General features: G+C 34.9%; 1 protein-coding gene and 1 non-coding gene across 5 annotated transcripts in view; one reads left to right on the plus strand and one right to left on the minus strand.

Annotated features, from left to right (window-relative positions):
- Positions 1-25,341, minus strand: part of PRKN (parkin RBR E3 ubiquitin protein ligase) — a 1,990,036-nt gene that overhangs the window by 511,023 nt on the left and 1,453,672 nt on the right. The gene's annotated exons all lie outside the window — the stretch shown is intronic.
- Positions 8,464-8,570, plus strand: LOC130457651 (U6 spliceosomal RNA). The gene has a single exon (XR_008916943.1). It is a non-coding gene; the product is annotated as a U6 spliceosomal RNA (small nuclear RNA).

Genomic DNA, 25,341 nt, shown 5'->3' on the forward strand with positions numbered 1-25,341 from the left:
CCATATTAAACTGATGAAAATCTAGTCTATTTTCAAATATTTTATTATAACATTAAAAACTTTGCTGCATTGGAAAACACCTATCTTTTTTTCCAGCCTCACAAAGTATCTTCTAGGGAAAGGAGTAATACAAATGGCAGCTCACCTGTCTACATCTTAACCTGTCTCACTCTCTATTGGACTATATTTGTACCTTTGTCTTCATGCTACCACAAGGGGAATTCTTACACTTATTTCTCAAAGAACAACAGTAATTTTCCCAGAATGACACAGTTTTACATATACATGTTTGTGGGGGGTTTTCCTTGTTTGTTTGTTTTACCAAATGATGTTTTCTCTAAAGAAGGGAGACTCTTGGAAATTTAAGTGTAACAAATAGATTAATTAATTTTAAAAATTGTCTAGAATGACTTCCTACAGTATTTCCTTTCTTAAACCCGCTACCCTCAAACATCCCACTTTTATACTAAACAAATACACTACTGTATTATATTTCTTGATCCAGCTCTTTTTTAAAGCTCTTACCTTATTTCCTAGAATCAACATCAAGTATTGGTCCTAAGGCAGGGGAGTAGCAAAGGATAGGCAATGGGGGTAAAATGACTTGCCCAGCATCATACAGCTAGGAAGTATCTGAAGCCATACTTGAACCTAGGAACACCTGTCTCCAGGCATGTGGCTATATATCCACTAAGTCAACTAGCTGCCTCTAGTTATAAAAGATTACACTATAATCCTGTGGAATTTTTGATTCTTACAATTACATTTTGAGGAGATTATGTACCCTTATGATTGCATGAAACTGGTGAATGGAACACATGTCAGTAAACATTTAATGCTATAGTAACTAACACTTAAAATTCCCTTTGCTTATTAATATACTATACAAATAAAGGCCTCTTATTATAAAGTTTGAATCATTAAAATTAGTTGGTATTCATTAAGATAAAGAAAAATCAGATCAATGTAACATCTGTAAAGGAAAGAATCAGAAATAAATCAATTTAATAACCCATTTTTCAATTCATACCCTTTTCCCCAAACAGAAGTCATTTAGGAAAAAAAATTCACTATTTGAATAGAATTTCTCAGAAAACTAGAAAGGAATCTGACAGAAGTATGATCTAGACCAACATGTCTATATGACCACCAACAACTATATACCAAACCCAAAATGTACATATCATGTAAATATTAAAGATCATACCTCAAAAAATTAGAAACAAAACTAAATCGGGTTTTTTTTCATAAATGTGGTTAGGTGGTAAATTTTATACAAAAAAGTGCAGAGGTGATTATGAAATTATACAATTGTAAGTAGTCAAAAGTTATGAGCAAACTGTTCAATTAAAAAATAAAGACTGTTAATAACCAAATGAAAGAAAAGTTTTAAAATATGTATAACAAGAGATACAAAACAAAATAACCCGCAAGTTTTATTTTACACCTAGCATCCTGGCAAATTAACATGAGTGGAATAGCCACTGTATGACAGATTTGGAAAAGAATATTTGCTGGTAATTTATGACCTGGATCAACCATTCTAAAAATCCATTTGAAATCATGCAATTATAGTGATCAAAATGTTGATGCTCTTTGGCCAAGTAATTTCACTAAGAGGTATATAACTCAAAGAGGTCGGGGATAAAAAAAAAAAAAGCTCTGTGTATAGCAAAATATTTAGAGCAGTAGCAAAGATATCCATTAAAAGGCTGCAGGTTGTCAACTATCAATATAATGGAATCTGATTGTTCTATTAGAAATGATGAATAAGATGCATGTACAAAAGTAGGGGAAGATAGATGCAAAGTGAAATGAATAGGACCTGGAAAACAATATACATGGTTACAACAATAGAAGTGGAAAGAACATTAAAATTAAAATGGAATATTGCAAATGATCAAGACTAAGTCTGGCTCCAAAGAATGGATATGAGAAGGAACATGTTGCAATTACAGATTGCAGAAGTGTGGAGCTATACATGTGTAACATTGCATATAATGTAAGATATCTTTTAAAAGTGTGGGTTAGATTTCCTGAACTGGTTTTTCTTCTCTTTTTAGTCTTTTGCTATAAGAGGTTAAATTCTTAGAAAGAGAAGGATGATGTAAAAAACCCAAAATCTATAGCATATGAAAAGCAGCTGGACATGTAATTTCATTGATATAAGGAATCACCTGGGTGAGGAATGTGCTCTCGCTCTTCCAGTGCAGGTCAATACCTTCTCATCAATTTATAACTTTAGAAGTAACTTAGAACACTAATAAGTCCTCTACTATCTGCCTTATTTCCATTTTAGAGATAAGAAAACTGAGGCTGAGAGAGATTAAATTACTTGCCCAGGGTCTTACAGCAAGCCTGTGTCAAGGACGGAAATTAAATTCTGGTTTTCCTGGCACCAAGGCAAACTCTATTATTCCATACCAAAATAAATCAATAAAAATTTAATTAACGGGGACAGCAAAGTGGCTCACTGGATAGATACCAGAGGTTCTAGGTTCAAATTTGACTACAGATGCTTCCTAACTGTGTGACCCTAGGGAAGTTATTAACCTGAATTGCCTAGCCCTTACTACTCTTCTACCTTTGAACCAATATACATTATTGATTACAAGATGGAAGATAAGGGTTTAAATTTTTTTTTAGTTAAAACAACAACCACATCAAATAAAGGCCTTCAATACAACATAAAAATGAATTACATCCAAAAAATTAAAGTTATTGAAATATATCTTGAAAGCTTTAAATTTCAGTTTTATAGACATACTATTCTTAAATATTTCATATGAAATATTATAAGCTAAGACATTTATACCTATTAATGTACTATATAAACCTCTTCTCCATAAACCTGCCCCCTCCTCCATACATATACACGCAAACACACTATTTAAGGGATAGTTTGAAAAACTTCAAAGTGAGACCTCATTTTCCATAATATTTTGTAGGTGTCCTGAAAATACTTTTTATATCTCCATGTACTTAAACATCATGCTCCCAGATACAAGTATATAACTCTAAAAACAACACTATACTGAATACTTTTATTATTTTGTACACAGCTACAGAAATATATAGTATAGACTTGCATGTCTCTGTGTGTTTAACTTGGATAATTAACACTATGCAAGCAAATGTACTATTTGTTTGTTATTGCACTGTAAAAAAATTATTTGCATGCTCAGTATACCTCATACCAAAGCATCTAATTGCCCAATTCACTAATACTTTGTGGAGAGAACTGTACATTTGCAATCAATGACTGAATTGTGCATGCAAACCTTATGCTCTTTTAATTATAATGATGACTGCCTATATAAGTGCACAAATCCAATTTGCATCTCCACATAATCCAATTTCCCCCGTTTTCAATATTAAAGTGAATCTGGCAGAATGTGGCATGCAGCTCACAATCATTTAAACAACACAAACTTTGAAGGGATTCTGCACTTAGTTAACATTTCTTTTATGTGGCACAGTATCAAATCACTTGTTGTTTCCTGAGAGCCTTAATATGAATGAATCATAACACGAGACTTGGAACTTGGCAACCCGGCGGGCAATTCTGCACCTGTTAGGACACATGACCTGCATATCGAGGACTCTGAGCATCTTGTGCCTCCTGAAATTTACCCCATTATGCAGCGGTGCACTAATAGCTGTGTGTGTCATCTCCAGCTTCCTGGACAGATGGGAAACCAACGATGTCGCAGAAAGCACGCATTACAATATTTGCTGTTAGTGCCTGGTTTCTTATGTAAAGCTAAAAGATCAATTCATTTTTCTGTTAGCTACAACTAAGATACAGTCTGGGAAATAATGTGAGATAACGGAGTCTGTTGCTTTGCAGAAAATAAATGCCAGCCACTGTAAGTCTCTTATACTCACAATGACTGCGGAGTCTAGTCTCCCAGATTAAAACATTCCAAATCTAATCTTACTCATCATAGATTCCATTTAATTCTCCATACCCTTAATCCATATTGTTGATTAATTTACTCCCCTGTGATGGCAAAGCAGAAAATACAACTTAACTCCCCAAGGAGGAATGGTAGACTTAGAATGCTTTCCTCCTCTCCTCTGACTAATCTTTTAAGTCATAGGGTCAATAGCTGTTTCCAAACACATTCCCATAGACCATTATCTAGAAAAACTCAATTCACTATGACCTTTAAATTGAGCATGCTCTTTAATTAAACATCGAGGAGAGGAAATTACTGAAAATCAATCCCTGGCATTTTCTAATTGTAGAACAATTTTCCATCACAGGGTTTATCTTCATGAAGTCCATTATCCAAATCTTCCTGACTCTCAGTTCTGTGAGTACATTTGCAAGGGTAGACTCCCCTTCTCCTGAGCTAGCCTAGATGCTTCTGCAGAAATGCATTAATGTGTTCCTAGAAACTAAATAATAATAACAAAAAAATATGGTTCTGTCTTCTGGCTTGTTTTGAGGTTGGTCTATAATATTGTAGCTGAAGCCATAGTAGGCGATCATTTTTTAGCCATTCCAATGACTGGAAATAGAACCCTCCAGCTCTCATCATAGTACTCGGTAGATAGTAAATGCTTTTAAAATGATTACTGACTTGACTTGTTGATTATGGTTTAATGATAAAATGTCAGCATCGACACAATTTAAACTAAAGCTGAGAAAATAAAACTAAAGTGAACGTTTGTCGATGCTTACCTTTCGAAACTGTTATTTGCTAAATCTGATGTTTTCATTAATGATTATCATTTCTCATTACTGTATCAGTTTTCAGTAAACCCATTCCTTTGAATGCTTTATAACTGAATACTTTTATTATTCATTTGTATACTAGAAAATTCCTTTTTTATTGAGGGTTATGAAATACTTTTAATCAAACTAATTTATAAAGTAATTGTGATTTAAGCCACAAGGTATATACATATATTTAAAATATGAACTATTTAAAATTGTAAGCAGGCAATGATGAGGCTGTGTGAAATAGTGGATAGAGAGAAAATGGGGCTTTGAATTAAAGAAGTCCTGATTTCGAGACCTACCTTGGAGGAATATTGACTTTCTGACCATGGGAAATCATTTGACTTTCCAGAGGCTCTATATTTCTCTAAGAATATAAGAGGAACACAAAGGTGAATAAGAAGGGTACAAACATTTATTAAGCACCTACTATGTGCCAAGTACTGTGCTACACACTTTATAAATATTCTCTCATGTGATCCTCACGATAGCCTCAGCAGGTAAGTATTATTATTTTCCCCATTTACCATTTGAGGAAACTAGAGCAGATAGTGGTTAAGTAACTTGCCCAGGGTCATAAAGGAAATGTCTAAGGATAGACTTGAACTCAAAATTTTCCTGATTCCAGTCCCAGAGGTCTAGCTACTTCACTATGCAGTTGACTCTAGAAAGGAATAAGTAATTGGCATCAAGGGAAGGAATAATTTTGACAATGAGAAATTTAGGTCTAAACAATAGCAAAGAAACCAATTGGAAATTTTAAAAGTATCTTACACTCAATACCTCTAATTTAATAGACCTAATTCAAAAAGGTCATACTAATGCTTTGCAATATCATAACAGTAAAATTAATTGGGGAAAAATATATCTGGAGAATATATCCTATATTATTTATTCATTCATGGAATATATATATATATATATATGTATATATATTTAGGTAATGCTTTATATATTGTCTATCTACTAATCTAGATAATAAGAAATTTTGCTGAAATTTTAATAGTAATGATGTTACTCTCTCACATTTACAGAGCATGGTGGTCCTCTTTTTCTTTTTACTCTAATCTTTCAACTTAGAATCAATACTAAGCATTGGTTCCAAGGTAGCCGAGCAATAAGGGCCAGGCAACAGGGGTTAAGTGACTTGCCCAGGGTCACATGGCTAGAAAGTGTCTGAGGCCAGATTTGATCCCAGGACCTCCTATCTCTAGAGTTGGCTCTCAATTCACTGAACTACCTAGCTATCCTCAGAATGGTCGTTTTTAACCTTTTTTTTTGTTTTGTTTCAGGAAATCTTCACACCTTAAGAATGACTGAGGACTCCAAAAATTTGTTGTTTTTATGGGTTACATTTTTATACATGTTTATCTTACTAAAAATTAAAATAAACTTTAACCATTAATTTAAAATACCAATAACAATTACATAGTAATATAAATATCATCTGTATGAAAATTAGTATATTTTCAAAAGAAAAATTAGTGATGAGAGGCATTGTTATATATATTTTGAAAATTTTTAAAAGTCTGACATATATCTACTTCTGCATTCAATTTGTTGTAGTATGTTGCATTGATTAATAATGATAATATTTATATAGCATCTTTTATGTGTAGGCATTGTGTTAATCACTTCACATATATTATTTAATTTGAACCTCACACTAACTTTTGGAGGTAGGTTCTTTTATTATCCCCATTTTATGTTGATAATATTGAGGCAAATAGGTTAAGGGACTTGCCCAAAATTCCGTATCACACAGATGTGTAGTAAGAACAGGAAGAATATATTAAAAGGCATGTAATATCAGAGTATAATTGTGAAAATAATTTTAAGCTTGTAAACTCCCTCTGAAAGAGTATTAGGTTTAAGGGATCTTACTTCGGGAATAGTCAACACGAATCTTTAAAGTTTCCAACCTATTTTGCTTATATTACCCCATATGAGACCCAATTAAAAAATTTCCAAGAGATATGTTCTATAGGTATCAGGATTTCCATTTTATAAAGCAAATGAAGTTCAAAAAGATTAATTGATTTGCCATTGTTGTGTAGCTAGTAAGTGCAGTAGGCAAAATTTGGACCCAAATCTTCCTGATTAAGTCCAAAACTCTGCACTATGCTCTCTGCAGGACAGTGTTATTCTTTTTGATGTCCTTAAAGATTAGTTATCTAGGCTGATACATAAAACTGCCTTGACCAGCCTTTTATACATGTCATTCACATGGGAGAGGAGGCATGTATCTACTTTGTTCTTGTTGAGAATTTAATTCTTTGAGGACAGGGACTATCTTTTGCCTATTTTTTGCACCCCTGGAGCTTAGCACAGTGCCAGGCACATGGTAAGTTCTTACTAAATGTTTAATGAATGAATGAAAGCACATCATTCTTACCAGCCTGTATTAATTGAACAGCTGTCAGTATGAGAAGTTTGAAAGGAGGACAAAATTCCTTGTGGTAGGGTGAATAGCTTGGGTCTAGAGTCGGGGGAGAGGGGCAAAGAGGAGAAGATGATGGGAGGAGGTTTTCCCCTCATCTGCACTTAAACTCATTTTATTTTCCTTTAGTTTTGTCTTTTTATGCCAGTTCTACTACCAAGAGGCATGTCTGTGTATCTAGTTCTCTGCTATACTTTAGTGACCCCTTAGGAAAATTCAGGTCTTTTTCAGTATTGAGATTTTAGATCTACAATATCCCTTTCTCATTCTTTAGTCTGCAGTACCTTGTTGAACAATTTCCCATTGGGGGAAGATGAGTAAATTCACGGTATCCTGTTCCTAATGGTTTCAGATTCAGTGGTCTGGGAAATGGGTGATGAGAGTGCTTGCTGCACAATCTGTTGCCTTGTTATTTATTGCTACCTCATAGTCTTATTTAAATTAAGGGACTCTTCAGTACAATGACATCTTAGGTCTGGCTTGCAGGAAATAGTGGCTCTTGAACAGTGAACTGATATAGATGATGAGCTCTTAAGTAGAACAGATCTGGCAATGGCCAAGAAGGGGGCTGGGCACTATACATGAATTACCCTGTATCATTCCTGAGATAGGACAGGAAATGCCTTAGAATTCCAATGAAAACAAGCATGGAGGTTATTCAACAACTTCAAAAGTAATGGAGAGTTTAAGAAAGATCAAGTGGAAAAATGGCCAGTGACTTTATTCATAAACACTAAAACAAAGCAGAGTCTGAGTTCTCTTCTGAATGATTATATCACTCTCATTATTGTCTTTTCTCCACCAAATTTTGTTTTTCCTTAATCTGTTGCTAAAAGGGACATATTTAAAGCCAGATAATTTAACTGATATGAGGAGTGGGACTTCACTTGATGACTCAATGTCAGGGAATGAGTTCCCTTCTTGGGCCAGCTTTCTAGCAAACCATCCCTAAGCAAATTCACCCCATATCTTCAGAGTAATTGCCACCATTCTCTTGTTCTACTTCCCTTTCCCTGACAACTTTTATGGGGACATAGTTTAGATTCTCAGGGAGACAGATTGTCCTTCTTCTGGTACAACTACACCCAAGTGAGGGAAGCTTATTTACCTCTGATGCCCAAATGTATTTGTCTTGAAAAAAAAAAAAGATTTGCTTCCATTTTGTGATATAGTTTATCACATACTTCCAAAAGTAGGCTCACCAAAAGTATACAGTCCCAGAAATATTCCTTAAGCTCCCAGTTTTAATGAAAAAAAGATTTCCTCTACAATATCCTTTATAATTGGCTATCAAGTGCTTGCTTCGGCAGCACATATACTAAAATTGGAATGATACAGAGAAGATTAGCATGGCCCCTGTACAAGGATGGCACGCAAATTCATGAAGTGTTCCATATTTTTAAGAAAAAGAAATTGAAGGCATTAAAATAGGCAAGGAGGAGACCAAGTTATTGCTCTTTGCAGATGACATGATGGTCTACTTAAAGAATCCTAGAGAATCAACCAAAAAGCTAATCAACATAATCAACAACTTTAGCAAAGTTGCAGGATACAAAATAAACCCGCATAAGTCATCAGCATTTCTATATATCTTCAACACAGCTCAGCAGCAAAAACTAGAAAGAGAAATCCCATTCAAAATCACCTTAGACAAAATAAAATACCTAGGAATCTATCTCCCGAGACAAACACAGGAACTATATGAACACAACTACAAAACACTCTCCACACAACTAAAACTAGAATTGAGCAATTGGAAAAAACATTAACTGCTCATGGATAGGATGAGCCAATATAATAAAAATGACCATCCTACCCAAACTCATTTATCTAATTAGTGCCATACCCATTGAACTTCCAAAAATTTTTTTTACTGATTTAGAAAAAAAAAACCATAAATTTCATTTGGAAGAACAAAGGGTCAAGGATATCCAGGGAAATAATGAAAGAAAAAATACAAAGGAAGGGGGCCTTGCAGTCCCAGATCTCAAACTATATTATAAAGCAGCGGTCATCAAAACAATTTGGTACTGGCTAAAAGACAGAAAGGAGGATCAGTGGAATAGACCTCAGCAAGACAGTATATGGTCCCAGCTTTTGGGACAAAGATCCCAGCTTTTGGGACAAAAATCCACTATTTGATAAAAACTGCTGGGAAAATTGGAAGACCGTGTTGGAGAAATTAGGTTTGGATCAATACCTCACACCCTACACCAAGATAAACTCAAAATGGGTGAATGACTTGAACATAAAGAAGGAAACTATAAGTAAATTAGGCAAACACAGAATACTATACATGTCAGACCTGTGGGAAGGGAAAGATTTTTAAAACCAAGCAAGACTTAGAAAGAGTCATTTTACAAAATGTAAAATAAATAATTTTGACTACATCAAATTAAAAAGTTTTTTTACAAACAAAACCAATGTAACTAAAATCAGAAGGGAAGCAACAAATTGGGAAACAATCTTCATAAAAACCTCTGATAAAGGTTTAATTACTCAAATTTACAAAGAGCTAAATCAATTGTACAAAAAAAATCAAGCCATTCTCCAATTGATAAATGGGCAAGGGACATGAATAGACAGTTTTCAGATAAAGAAATCAAAACTATTAATAAGCACATGAAAAAGTGTTCTACATCTCTTATAATCAGAGAGATGCAAATCAAAACAACTCTGGGGTATCACCTCACACCTAGCAGATTGGCTAACATGACAGCTATGGAAAGTAATGAATGCTGGAGGAGGTGTGGCAAAGTCGGTACATTAATTCATTGTTGGTGGAGTTGTGAATTGATCCAACCATTCTGGAGGGCAATTTGGAACTATGCCCAAAGGGCGATAAAAGAATGTCTGCCCTTTGATCCAGCCAAAGCACTGCTGGGCTTGTACCCCAAAGAGATAATGGACAAAAAGACTTGTACAAAAATATTCATAGCTGCGCTCTTTGTGGTGGCCAAAAATTGGAAAATGAGGGGATGCCCATCAATTGGGGAATGGCTGAACAAATTGTGGTATATGTTGGTGATGGAATACTATTGTGCTAAAAGGAATAACAAAGTGGAGGAATTCCATGGAGACTGGAACAACCTCCAGGAAGTGATACATAGCGAGAGGAGCAGAACCAGGAAAACATTGTACACAGAGACTGATACACTGTGGTACAATCGAAAGTAATGGACTTCTCCATTAGTGTCAATGCAATGTCCCTGAACAATCTGTAGGTATCTATGAGAAAAAACACTATCCACAAGCAGAGGACAAACTGTGGGAGTAAAAACACTGAGGAAAAGCAACTGCTTGACTACAGGGGTTGAGGGGACTTGTCTGAGGAGAGACTCTAAATGAACACTCTAATGCAAATACCAACAACATGGAAATGGGTTTGAATCAAGAACACATGTGATACCCAGTGGAATAGCGCGTTGGCTATGGGAGAGGTGGTGGGAGGGCAGGGGAGAGGAAAAGAAAATTATCTTTGTCTCCAATTAATAATATTTGGAAATGACCAAATAAAATAATGTTAAAAAAAATAATTGGCTATCAAGACTTTGAAATTCTCCAGTAAGGGGAAACCTCCAATTTTTAAGATAGCCCATTCAACTTTGGGATATCTCCCATTATTAGGAGTTATCTATTTCTATACATTAAGTTGAAATTGGCTCCAAATTCTGCTATTTATAGCCAAATAGAATGTCTAAGCTATGCTCACAGCTGTTATGTGGCCCCAAAGTGTTCTGTTTTCTGGTTAATCAATTTAATTTCTTTAAAAAGTTTTTTATATGACAGGAGTTTAAGGACCTTCACCAGCCTGGTTATCCTTCTCTGGACAATCTCCATATTATCAGTTTCATTCCTAAATGTAGTTCCCAGAATGAAACACCAAATTCCAATTCTGGTCTGACTGGGACAGAGTACTATGGATTATCACAACTTCATATTTGGAAGTAATTCCTCACTTACTGCAGCTTAAGATTATATTCACTTTCTTGTCTGGTATATCCCATATTTATTTTATAGTATTAATACTAAGCCTTCAGATATTTTTCTGGTGAACTGCTGTCTAGCTATGTCTCTCTTTTCTTGGGCTTGTGGGTTTGATTTTTTTTTGGTGTGATGACCATAATTTTCTTTGACAATAATTACTTTTTTATCCTAGAGGCAATATATCCCTTTGTTACTTTATGGTGTTTACTTTAAACTAATATTAATTACTTCTACCACAAACTAAAATTTTTATACCATCTTCTATATGTCAGGCATCATGCTAAACATTTTACAAATATTATTGAAATTTTTCCTCAAAACAACCATGTGATCTAAATACTTTTAGTATCCTTATTTTACAGAAGAAGAAAGTGAGGCAAACACAGATTTGTCCAGGATCTTACAGGTAGTAACTGTCAGAGTGTGGATTTGACTTCAGGTGTTCCTGACTACAAGGATAAAACTCTTATCAACTGTTCACCTGCTTAGGAGTATGGTCACAATTGCTTGGAGTCCCTAACCAGGAAAAATACAAAAATTGATATGGAAGTTTGGCTTTCTATCTTAATTTATATTTATATTTATCGACACCTAACCCCTGGTTTCTATGGTTGAGAAAAAAATGTAAAAAAGTATCTGCCAATAGATTGGCACTAGGAGAAGAAACTTGGGAAAGAGTAGTCCTTTACTTGGGCATTGTTTTAGTCCTTGAGGGAGTGGGTACAATTAATGTTATCAGTCTGAGTCTTCTGCTCCTAGATGCTAATAAAACTGATGACCCTCCTCCATCACTCCCTTTTCTTCAATAGCTCAGTCTTGTTTTCTTTTCTTCTTTTTTTGTAGATAATGCTGACCTTTTTTTCAGGCTCAGCTCTTAATGCCTTTACTTCTCTCTTCATTGGTAGACCTTGGAAAAGTTTTCTGGTTCTCATTTGTTTTTTTCTTTCATAATAACTCCTTAGAGAATGACCAAGTCTTTCCCCCAATGAGATCAAGATTCCTACTATTAAGGAGTTTTCCAGGACTTGTTCACAGCAAGTCTGATTGATTCAATCAAGAAGAATTCTTCCTCTAATGAAAGTAACTACGATTAAGCAAGGGTAAAGGAATTAATTAACCTTCCCCACACCTACACAAATTCATTCCTATTCAATTTTATTTGCATTCATGCCAATGTTCTACTGTATGGAATTTTGAATCAGAGAATGAGAGAGGGGCTCTGGAGTCTTAAGGGGTCCTGAGTATGTGTGATATTCAGAGTTGATATGCTCTTACAAGAAAATGAATTTCTGGAGATAATGGTGAAGTGTAGGGGAATAGCCAAGTGGGAAATGATGAGGTGGCTACCCTAAGCCCCCTCCTTAAACGGAAGACCTGATAGGAGCTCTCTGATGTCCAACCTTCATCTATAATCAGAGGGATGAAGAAAGTAGAAAATTTAATCATCATTGTCGTCATCATTGGTAAAAGTTGTAAATAATTCAGAAACAGGAATAGTTCTTTCTCTCCAAGTTAATGCCACTATTTCAGTTTTCCCAATGAATCGCTTCAGAGTATATTTACTGTATTTTTGTGGGTCCATACCTTTGCATCTCTTTCAAAGCACTAGAATGAGAGGCTTTATCAAACACTTTACTAAGATATAAGTAGTCCTCAAAATATTTTTAAATGCATATACTGAACTTTGCAAAATTTAAAGCACAATTATATATCTGTCATTACTGCCAACATTCATGTTAAAAGGTTTCCATATATCTACCTCATTCTACATTGCTATTTTCATGGAAAACGCACTATTCAGGAAGTCAGGAAACATGGATTCTTTTTGTTCTACAATTAATTAGTTGTTTCAACTTGGACAAGTTACTGAAACTGTGAGATAATATAACACAACTGGAAGCTGTATCTATGGGATACTTTTGACATCAATCATTTTATGACTTTTTTTCATTGTTGATGTCTCTATTTTTAAAAAAAAGGTTACAGTCAGAAAGACTTTTTTGCTTTGGATATTCCTATAGGTCTCTGAATATTTTCTGTTTACCAAATCTCATTTTATCTAAAGATCAGTTTAGGATACATCTTTGGAGGAATTGTAATAGAGACAATAGTACTATTGCATTTTATCTAACTATATTTTTGAATATATAAATGCATATTGAGTGTCTGTTCTTTTGCAAATATTTTAGTAGAAATGATGGGGGCACAGAATTTGAGGTAAGCCTTTTTCAATATAGCATTACCTTGTTTGTGCTATGATTACAACAACTACATTAGACTGAGTTTTTTTATAAGGCTAAGATTTTGACTGATAAGAGAGTAGATTGTTCTAATGAAATATTTACCTGAATAATTTTAAAAGGTTAGTTTTGCAACTAAGAAACTATCATCCACACCAGAAAGTCCATACCCATGTTTTGGCACCTAGTCTATCAACCATATTCTGGGTAAAATGGAGAGTAGCAAAATTTTTCTAAATAAGTTTGCCCTTTCCTACTAAAAACGTATATTCAGGAAAGGAAAAATGATATTTTTCATTCAATTATCTAAATTGTTTATAGACCCTGAATTCAACAGATGATGCCCTGGCCTTTTGTTTCATTGGGCTAGTAAAACAAAATCACAATTTTAAAAAGAAAATTGCCAAAAGAGTAACTCTTAAAGGTCATTATGCAAGGTCCTTGCAAACTCGGTGTTCCAGCCAATGTACATGCTGATCTAGGAATGGTTAAGAAAGGTGATGAGGACAAAACTAATCAAAATAGAAAAATGTCAGGGCACACTCTTCTTGATACACTGACTGTCCTTCCAAATTGCCTCTACTCAGGGGGAAATTTATTCCTGGGAATTAAATGGCTGCTCTGTTCAGCCCCATGCAGAGATGATTGCCTTGTTCAATTTAGGAGTATTGTTTCCATTTTTTCCTCTCATATTGGTGGACAGTTAGACTGAAATGCACCTGCATTCAATCTATTTTGTGGTTCTTCCTCCCCCCCCCCCCCAATCTTTATTTGAAAGAATAAAAAAATCAAATACAAATATAATAGAATCCAAAATTCCCCTTGCATTTTAACTATAATTTTATGCCAAGTATTTATCCAGGGGAGACAGCATGACATTGTGTGTAGAGGGCCATTCTTGGCATCAGGAAGATTAGGGTTCACCTCTAACACATAATTACTATGTGATCCTGAACAAATCAAAGTGAACTTTCAGTGACTCAGACAACCCTTCAAAATTTAAATTTCAGAGAACACATCAATCTATAGTTGGTCAAATAAGTTTCCTTATTAAGAGTTCCCTACAACAAGGAAATCACAGGTCAAATTCAATTCCCATTTTATTTTATCTAGTGTTATAGGGTGATTTAGTACTAAAAGAGATCTCAAACTCCATATAGTTCAACTCCTTCATTTTAATCAGTTGTAACTCAGACCTTGAGATGTTGAATGTCTTGTTCAACATCACACAGGAATGTCACAGATGAGATTTGAACCTATGTCCTCTGAATTCAGAGTTTATTCTCTTTATTCTGTTTTATGAAGCCTCTTGAATACTTATTAATAACAACAAGACATTTTCCTCTAGTAAACTCATCAATATATATTTATTATAACTTATTAGAAAACAATGATTCATCAAGACAGATTCTTCTTAGTGCCACAATTAATGCTTGGTAATAAGCTAGGAATTAGGAGGAATATATATATATATATGTGTGTGTGTGTGTGTGTGTGTATAAACACTATTTCTTACTCTATACTATGGACAAAAAACTTCTGATGATGGATTATTACCATCATTATCACAGGGACTTATATTTTGGCTTCAATTTAGAAGTCAGTATTTTTAGCCACTTTTCCATATCATTGGGATGGATGTTCTCTGCCAAACGCATTACAGTAAAACCTTGATTAATGTACTGAATGTGTTCCAGCAAACCCAAGGGAATGACTAGTGGTGGTAATTTCAGGCACCACAGCAGGCCAGCTGGGGAGATGTTTTTGGTCAGAGTGCATTTTCTTGGCACCCTTCAAATAATGCTATGCAAGCAATTTTCTCCATGGGATAGTTCTGAAAGTAGTATTAACTCCTTTAATACATCATTATATTAGACTAATTCAGGCTCTGGTAACGAAAATCCTACTTATTTATAAAAGGGGCATTCAAAGGTATAAATATTAGCTATGCATCTCCTCATGAGATAGGATAGGAAAAGAAGTTCTCTCTTCCTAGTCAAGATCTAGTCATTGCAGTTATGTAATTGCAAAAAAATCTTTTCTGAAGTGTTAGCTAGAAGATTCAGAATTTAAGCAAAGATCTTTAACAGAGATACCTAGGAAGGATGAAAAGCCTTAGGACCCAAATTTACTCTTCTAATTATGACTGATACACTTAGTGTGAGCTCTTTGTAATGGGAGGTAGAATATGGACATTCATCTTGATGGCTTAGGTCTCTCTTGCCTCAAAGAAAAATAGACTGATGAGGACTGGGTAGGAGGGGGGGAACCAATACACACTTCATATGAGGCTTCTGGCTATGTAGCACATTCTCCTCATATAATTTTCCAAGCTAATTGTCTCCATTTATCCATATTTATGTAGTACCTTCCTTAAGCCCACATTTCTGATGCCTACCATAACTGTCATTTTTCAGTGGTCTGAATTCTGATATACAGTTCAATATCTTTATTTGTCATAAGAATTTATGGTAAAAGAGAAATTTCCTCATTTCCTCATGGCTGGAAACAATGAGAATGGCTATGATCTGGATACCAGTCATTCATTCTGCCTCACTCTTGGCTTGTTTTGGCAGAGTGCCTCATTATTCAAGTATTTATTGTGAAGACCAAGAGATCATCACCATGAGGAAAAAAACCCAACCATGTGAAGATGACAAATCCTCTGAAATATGTAAGTACTAAAACATAAGTAATAAATTTTACTAAAGCATATTCAAATGAACAGTCTGAAGACATTGGAGGGCATTAAACTTTTGGAAAGGAGTAGAAAAGAGAAGCTAAAAACAAATTTCATCTAGTTCACAATTTTGCCTTAATCTGGACATCCTACTTCCCAAAATGTGTGTGTGTATGAATGTATCTATAAACAGGATGTCCCTAAAATTTTAGTGTATTTCTAAACTTGGATAACTTAGATGTCATGATAGCACATATATAGCTTATATCTAAAACAATCTTATATCAAATAATAAACTTAAATAATAATAAGCTATTAAAGCTTAAAATTACACTAAGATTTTCAGGATACCCTGTTTACATATGTGTGTTATATAATATATGCAATCTGTCAACAAAGAATAACTTGAGTTTAAATAAATTTAAAGTGAAACAAACATTCATCTCTTCAGTGCTATTTTTTCTTATACTACAGTGTAATGCCTTAAAATTGTATAAGACTAATGAGACAAAAGATATATGATGTTGCCTTTAAGGACAATATTTTTGGGTAGATCTTGTTATTTTATTCACAAGTTATAATTTTTAGAAACAGTCTTTTATATGTTCCAGCAATAACACTACTATTTCTGTATACCAAAGAGAATAAATATAGGAAAAAAGGAACAACCTGAACAAAAATATTTGTAGCAGTTCTTTTTGTGGAGGCAAAGAGTGGAAACTGAAGGGATGTCTATTAGTTGCAGAATGGCTGAACGAGTTGTGGTATATGCTTGTAATGGAATACTATTGTGCCATAAGAAATAACAAAACAAGATGATCACATGCCAAAAAACCCTAGAAAGACTTTTATGAAGTGATGCAAAGTGAAGTGAGCAGGACCAGGAGAATAGTGTACTCTGTAACAAGAATATATGATAATCGACTGTGAATGATTACTATTATCAGCAAGGCAAGGATCCCAGACAACTCCAAGAGACTTATGGCAAAAATAGATATCCACTGCTAAAGAAGGAACAGACAGAATCCGAATGCAAATTGAAACATAACATTCTTTATTTTATTTCCTCTCACTAACTTTTCTCTAGTGTAGGAAATATGAATGTTCTTTCACAACATGGTGATAATGAAAATATTTATTGCATAATTATATATGTATGAAGATTATCATATTGCCTGGTTTCTTGCAGAGGAGGGAACAATGAGAAGGAGAGAGAAAAGATAGATTATAAAATGTCAGAAAGTGAATATTTAAAAATTTCATTGACATGTAATTTGGAAAATTAAAACATTTATTATATAGAAAAAGAATCAATCTCTTATGGAGACTTGACAAGAATAAAGAGAAAAATATTAAGAATTTCTACCAGAATATGACAATTATGGAAATAATTGTGAGGAAACAAAAATATTAGTTAATTATAGAAAAAGAAAAGCTGAAATATTCACTTACAGCTCACTGTGCTGTCTGTTCCACCTCTCCCACCAGTTTCCCTTGCAACCTAAGGATGACTCCACTCTGAGTCCTTCTTGCTTATTGGTGAGATCCTTCCTAGGATCTCTGTAGCTTAAGACGTCTTAGCAATACTGCTCAGTACAATCTCAATTCATTCTTTCATCTGCTCACACATGATTTGCTCCACTTCAAAACCTTTTTCCCTTCCCCATCATTCTTATTCAAGTTCTCCTTTATGTGTCTTCTCTCATTTGAATGAAAGTTACGTAAGAGTAGGGACCATCTTTTTTTTTTTTGGTATTCCAAGTACTTTGTATACAGTAAGCAATTTTTAAATGTTTCATTCATCCATCCATTTATCTATAATTTATTTCTGTATCCATGTATGTATGTATGTATGTATGTATGTATGTATGAGAGGCAGTGAGGTGAAGAAGGATTTCTGGCTTTAGAATCAGGCTTCCAGTCTGAGAGCTGCCATTTGGGTGATCTCAGGTATATCAATTCACTTCTCTAGCTTCCTTATCTATAGAGTCAAGGGTTTTCACTAGATGAAAGCCAGCCCTTCTAGCTCAAAGATTCTGATCTATTACATAAATGATTTTCCTGTACATTTCCTATTCATAAGCATTTATTATGATGGCTTTATAGTGAATTTTTGGGTGGAGAGAATCAATAAAAGATCATTTAAATTTTAAATTCTACTTCAACATTATGGTTACTGAGTCTCCTATTTAAAAAATAGGGAAAATGGTTACCAGTCATTAATATGTTTTAATTTCCACCATAAAATAGTGGGTGGTTAAGCTTAATAAATCTGTATGGTCATCACAGAAAAAAGCATGGTTGATTCTGAATGGATTACTGTTGCTATAATCAACAGTACATAAAATCATATTTCACTGAGAGAGAGCATCAGTACCTGCTAGTTGACTAAACAATGGTAGCCAAAATAAGTGATCCCTTGTTATTTAAGAAACTATTTCTTTTACCAATGGGAATAAAGTACTTTAAAAAAAATTTACAATACCATATGGGCATAAGGACATATGGATGTCTCATAAATGCTTTATATCAAATTGCTATTTTTACATTTTCAACATAACAAATACACTAAACAGGTGTTTTAAAATGTCACACTTTGAACAGCAGCAATTTAATTAGCATAACAAATTCACAGTTCATGGTAATGTCCCTGAAATATTAGTCGAAAAGATATGTCTTACTTCAACCATGCTTAGAGGTGGCTTTATTCTTTCTATTATTTTCCCTCATTCAAATAGGTAAGAGGATGATCCCATAATCTCAGTTGTCATTGGTTTAACTATGCTGTGTTACAAAAGTCAACTCTGATGCTTTTTCTAGTATGAAGAAGACATTCAAGTGGTGAAGATGAAGGCACCTCCCTACCCCACTCCCTAGCCACCATTCCTCATTCTATAATGCATGAATCATATTAGAGTATATGGATTGAAGGCAGGGGCCATTTTCCCATTTATATTTGTATCCCTACTGCAAATGATAATAGTGTTAAATATATTTTTCATTCACTCATTCATTTATCCATCCAGTCATTTATTTTATGCATTCATTCATTCTTTTTTTTAATCCTTACCTTCTTTCTTAGAATCAATACTAAGTATTGGTTCCAAGGCAGAAGAATGGTAAAGGCTAGGCAATGGGGGTTAAGTGACTTGCCCAGGGTCACACAGCTTGAAAGTGTCCACCTAACCATCCTCTCCTTCATTCATTCTTGAAAGCTGGTGCAGAGGAAAACAAAAAATGACACGTTCTACCAAATTACAAAAGGCTTTGTATAAGACTATAGCAAAGCTGTGGATTCTAGTTTTTTTAGTACTATGTAGCTAAGTGTGAGTAGGCTTATTATCAAAAGTAGGACCACCAAATGAATTATTAACAATGCATGAAACCAAATATGTACAAAAGTAAAGCTCACAATTTGTTTTAAAAAATAGATGATAAAATGTAATGATTTTTGGTTTCAATAAAATAGAATCTCCTTGAGGGCAAGAACTGCTTCATTTTTGCCTTTGTATCCCAGCTTGTCCTATAGTAGGTGCTCAGTAAATGCTTGTTGATTGATTAAATTTGTCCAAGTAGAGAGCTAAACTGTAAACAAAGAGATAGAGTGCTTAGAGTGAGACAGTTCTACCCTTGTATTTACAGAACGTGGCCTTCAAAAAAGAAATTATAATTTTTCCTCCCTTATTTTTACTTCTCTTCTAATTAATTTACTTCAAATACATTTAAATTCTTTGCTAGACTAGAAATTTGATATGACATTAACAACTTAGACATCTATTTTTATACAGCTCCTCTTCCCCATTAGAAGTTAAGTTCCTTGAGGGCTGGGTCTAACCTTTTTCCTTCGTATCTCCATAACTTAGCACAGTGCCAGCTATATAGTAAGTCTTTAATATATCGTCATTGTTTGACTGACTGATTGGTTAACTATCTGTTAGATTATATTGAAGAAACAGTTTAAGACTGTGAAAGCAATCAGCCAATACAGTCTTGGGAGGAAAGAGTTAACAACATTTGTTCTGGAGCCAGCCTTATGAGTAGGAAGATGAGAAAGCTGATTACATAGTGTTATTTGAAAGGTGCCAAGAAGATTCCCTCTGACTTTTGAGAAGTTGTTCGATGTCTCTAGATTATAAAGACCTAAACTGAAAAATTCTAAGGAGGAGATGGTAAGTCTTTGAAGATTTTAGTTACAGTATAACAGGGGTAGGTATTCCTCTGGCTGGTAGTGTTACATGCGGTTCAAGAATGCTCCATGGTAACTAGGACTGGCTTGCTACTATTGGATATATTTTGGTCTTCTTTTACTAGAATGATAAAATAAATCTATCTACCACAGGTGAACTTCTTTGCTACCAATGAAATAGTTGGATGGTAATGCTTGCTTTTAGGGCACAGCAAATAGAACACCAGACTGGAGTCAAAAAGACCTGATTTCAAATCTGATCTTGGACACTTATTATCTGTCTGAGGCTGAGCACGTTGTTTAACCCTGTTTGCCTCTGTTTCCTTATCTGTAAAATGAGCTAGAGAAGGAAATGGCAGACCACTCCAGTATCTTCATCAAGAAAACCCCAAATGGGGTTATGAAAAGTTGGACACAATTGAAACAACTGAACAACAATAAAATTTGTTTCTATTAAGCAGTTTCTTTTTTAAACTCTGTGGTTGCAAATTTATGATTTGGTCCTTTAAATTTGCAATGGTCAGCACTCAAAGTAGGGGCCAAATGAGGGTATTTTATCCTTTTCCCTAGAGTGAATTTGGCTAGCAATTTTTAACTTTTTAATTTTTTTAATTTTTAATTTTTTTAATTAATTTTTTAATTTCAATTTTTTATTTTTTAAATTCTGAATTTTACAAAACTAAATAAAGCAAGCAATTCAATACACAAAGAAAAACTTGCACATAAATGGAATCACAAATCCTTTATATGTTTAGCTTACTTTTCTTCATTTCTACAGAAAAAAAACGTGTCCTAGCCTTGCAGAAGGTATTGTCCAGGAGATGATGTTGCTATAATGTTCATACAAATTAAGTCTTTCATGTTTCACCTTTAGTTCACTTTCTGAAGATACCATTTAGAGTTTATTCTTCCAGCACTAATTCTGTAGCTGTGTATAATGTTCTCTTGGTTCTACTCATTTCACCGTTCATTATCTCATGTAGTTCTTTCCAAGTTTTAAAAAAAAATCAGCCTGCTGATTGCTTCTTATGGCACCATAGTATTCCAAACTCAATGATTTTTGAAAGCCATAATGACTCTTTTTCATAGAAAAGATTGTGATATCAAAATTTCTTAAATTTTTTCCTCAGAGAATTTAAAGTATAGAGACCTGAACATATGCTTTGCATGGAGACATTAATAACAAATTAAACACTAAGGGTTAGTTTCTGACCTGGACTCTACGTGAACAAATGCTACACTGCAGAACAGAGATTTGGGCCCAATAAAGTGAACATCAATCTGATTAATTTTACATTACTCAGCTCAACAATCTGTTGGCTGTGCAGAGGTGAGGTCAGGAGACCAGGAAGGCCGCTCTTATTCAAGAATGTCATTTCTCTTAACTTTTTAATGTTTAATTTACAGCCCCTGCTCAATCTAACTTCTGTTCCAAAGAGTCTTCAGTGGATGCGAGAAGTCAATGGGAAGCTTTTTCAATGTTTTCCGTATGCAAAACATCTCAGAAAAAGCTGAAGGATGATTCTAGGCACTTAAATGGACTCAATCAGATACATACAAAGACCAGTACATGACCAAAATTATCCCCTCTCAGCAGAATTACTATTCCTATTAAGCATAGTCAATGCTTTGGGGGATTATTAGGTTTAAATTAGCTTGCTGGGTGATAGTCTAATTAAATGGCTCCTGCCATTAAGTGTAACCCAGTTAAGAGGATTGGTGTTTGAATAACTTCTGCAACCAATTTGGCAGATTGGCTTATACTTTGGGGTCTTAGAAATCTGAAAAATTACAAGGTAAAAAGGAAATAATTCCTATCTGCAGGAAATGTTGCCAGCTGCCTTTGAAACTCGTCACCTCAAATAACATTCCAGAAATTCCTTTCCTCCAGATTTCTCTTGAAAAATCAATGATCCTTGTTCCTCATTCTGGATATTCTCCATTTCTAAGAGAGAAAAAAAGTTCCCATCTAGCTTTCTATGCCAATCCCTAGGAGTGATGTGACCCTCAAAACTGCTAGCCTTCTAGTCACATTCTACATACTCAGACTCTGTGTGGTGCGACTGTTCTCTCCAACCCACTAAAAGTGTCTGCCAAGAGACGAGAGGGGGCTGTTGATCACCTGGCACCAACTCCATCTGCATGAATTAAAGCAGGAAATATGATTTCTGTGCTGCATTCCAAAATGCAAATGTGTGATAGTTATGGAAGTCTAAAGTCTTCTAACTCTCTCAACTCACAAGATCCAACAATAGACTTGCAAAAAGAATGCTTCCAGTTCTCATTGATAAAAATGTTATCTATAAATGAACACACCTTCTGGAAAGCATTTAAAAGCATTCGAGAGAGGGAGTAAAGAAGACAGTGAAGTAAATTAACATTTATTAAGATGATTATTTTTAGGAGATTTGAGGCAAGAGAGGAAGTTTATAGAGAATGGGGACAAAGAAGTTATGGTGACTTCCATGAAGGAATTCCAATTTAGACAGACAAAGCATGCTCACAGAATATATGGATAATACCATTTTAGAAGCATACATGAATGAGTACAGATTTTTATAGTACATGCCTACCCTTGAGAGGCTAGGGAAAGGCATGACCAGGCAGTTAGGGGTAATCATGAGATTAGGGGGAGATTAATTTAAAGGATCTGAGTTTTCATCCAAAAATTGAAAGAAGCCAGTGACAGATTAGCATAGAAGACACTTGGTAAATGCAAAGCCATGGAGTTCTTTCTTAGTTAAAAAAAAAAAGCCAAAATAAACAAACAAACAAAAAAGAAAATAAACAGCTTAAGTGAAGGAAAGCAATTAAATTTATTTTTGCTAGAGCTGAGAGTTTGTGTTGGATAGGAATTTTTAAAAATAAGTTTGGTGAGAGTCAGCTGGTAGAGGGTCAAGTTCTAAGCTGACAAGTCTGGATTTAATATAAACCACAGAGTATAACTGTAGGGTCTTAGAGAAATCACTTTATGAAAATGTTGTCTGGGGAAATTTCTTTGAGAAGCTATTTATAGGATGGTTTGGAGTAGGCAAAGCTTACAGTAGGGAGGATAGGGAGGAAGGGGATGTGAAATCCATATGACTGAATTTAGAATTGAAAGGATTATAAGTCTAGATCTAGGGTCACATGGAAACTAAGAGGCCATTTCTTCCAACTTCATGATTTTATAGATATATAGAATTCATTTATAAATTTATAAATGAAGAATCTGAAGACCAGGGAGGTCAAATTATTCATTCATAGTCACATAAGTAGGAAACAGCAAAAGCAGGATTCAAACTCATATATTATGGCTGTAAATCCAGCACTTTCCACTGTCCCACCTTAAGTCACCTATTCTATAGTAAGCAGGAACCCCTTTCTGTCACATCCGACATCATTCTGTTGTCCCTGCTTGGAAATTTCTCCTCAAGGAAAACTGCTTCTATTTTCAAATAATAAGGAACCAATTTCTATTACTGAAACTATATCTACCTTGTAACTTCCACCCATTGATGTTAATTTTGCCCACTGGAACAAAGCAAAGTCTAGTCACTCATATAATGAGCCTTTAAATTTTTTTCACAGCAACTATCTGGTCTTTCCTTAATTTTCACTTCATAGTAATGATTCTCAAATTTTTCAATATGCTGAAAACAATCAAGACAATAGGTATTTATTGAATACCTACTATGTGTCAGGTACTGTGGAAACAGACAATAAAGGAAAGAAGCCCAAATCACAAGGAACTTACTTTCCATTGGAAGAAAAAGATCTATCTATCTGTCTGTCTGTCTGTCTGTTGTGAAGGAGAGATTTTGGAAAGGAAACAAGATTGTAAGCAGAGTGAATGCAGATGAATCAGGAGAAGCAAGAGCAAACTCTTTTAGAATCCTGAAAGGAAGGGAATCCTGGGAAACCAACAGCCAGGGGAGTTGGATCCATACTCTGGAGACAGAAAAATCTCTTGGACCCAGCTCCAACCTCCTGTGAATTGAAAATTGTTCCAGAAAGATATTTAACAAGATCCTGAAGACTGTTGATAAGACCAAATCTCAAAGAGAGTTGATGGAACTGCTTAGTTTGCTTTAGTGGGGCTGTTAGCCTCACCTGGGGTATACTTAATCACTCCTGATACCTGACTTCATCTTTGTTCTTTCTATACTCTAGGGACTTATTCCTTCATGAGTTTAGCCTAGAAATAGATTAGAATAGAAGGGAAATCATTAGGCAGAGAGTGTAATCCAGTGTAGCATTGGCGTTGCAGAGGACCAAAGAGTCTAAAGCAAAGTCAGACTGGTGGGTAATAAGATAGCTTTATTAGCCATGGGGAAACCTCACAACCCACATTCCTAATCCCATCTCCAATTAACAACTTTACAATAAACCTTGTTGTTTTGGAAGGAGGTCAGATTGTATACATACTGACTTAAGAGAGAAGCCATTTTTGCTCTCTACCACTGAAGAGATTGTCGTCCCTGATTGGATCTAGCAAAATTCCCAGTCACACCCATCTCTCTCTCTCTCTCTCTCTCTCTCTCTCTCTCTCTCTCTCTCTCTCTCTGTCTGTCTCTGTCTGTCTCTGTCTCTCTCCCTGTCTCTCTCTGTCTGTATGTCTGTCTCTCTCTCTGTCAGTCTTTCAGTCTTTATCACACACATGTTCAGAGCATGGCCTCTAACTAGATGTCCCACAGGGTTCTACCCTAAACCTTCTCTTTTCCCTTTATATTCCTTCTGTAATCGAAGGATTGAGAGGGGAATATGGGGAATGGAAGGAGAGAGGGAAATGGGGAGGGGAGAGAGAGGGAGGGGGAAGAGAGAAGGTTCTTCTTCCCCTCTCTTTTCTGGGAGAGAGGTAGCCAAGTCTTGTGCCCCTGACAGAGGGAATATGTCTCCTCAGACAATAGTTGAACAGTTCTGGGAGATGAGGGGACAAAAACTGGAGAGAATAGCTTTGGTAAGATGACTCACTGCCTCCACTTTCGTCCTAGCTATTGTTGAGAGGCAAGATGGATTCTTTTGTCTCTGGTCTCCTTAAGGATACCCACTGTCACTTTCATTTAGAAACCTGAGGTCACCCCACTATGAAGGAGAGAT

This window comes from Monodelphis domestica, chromosome 2 (assembly GCF_027887165.1).
Source record: "Monodelphis domestica isolate mMonDom1 chromosome 2, mMonDom1.pri, whole genome shotgun sequence".
NCBI classification, from domain to species: Eukaryota; Metazoa; Chordata; class Mammalia; order Didelphimorphia; family Didelphidae; genus Monodelphis; species Monodelphis domestica.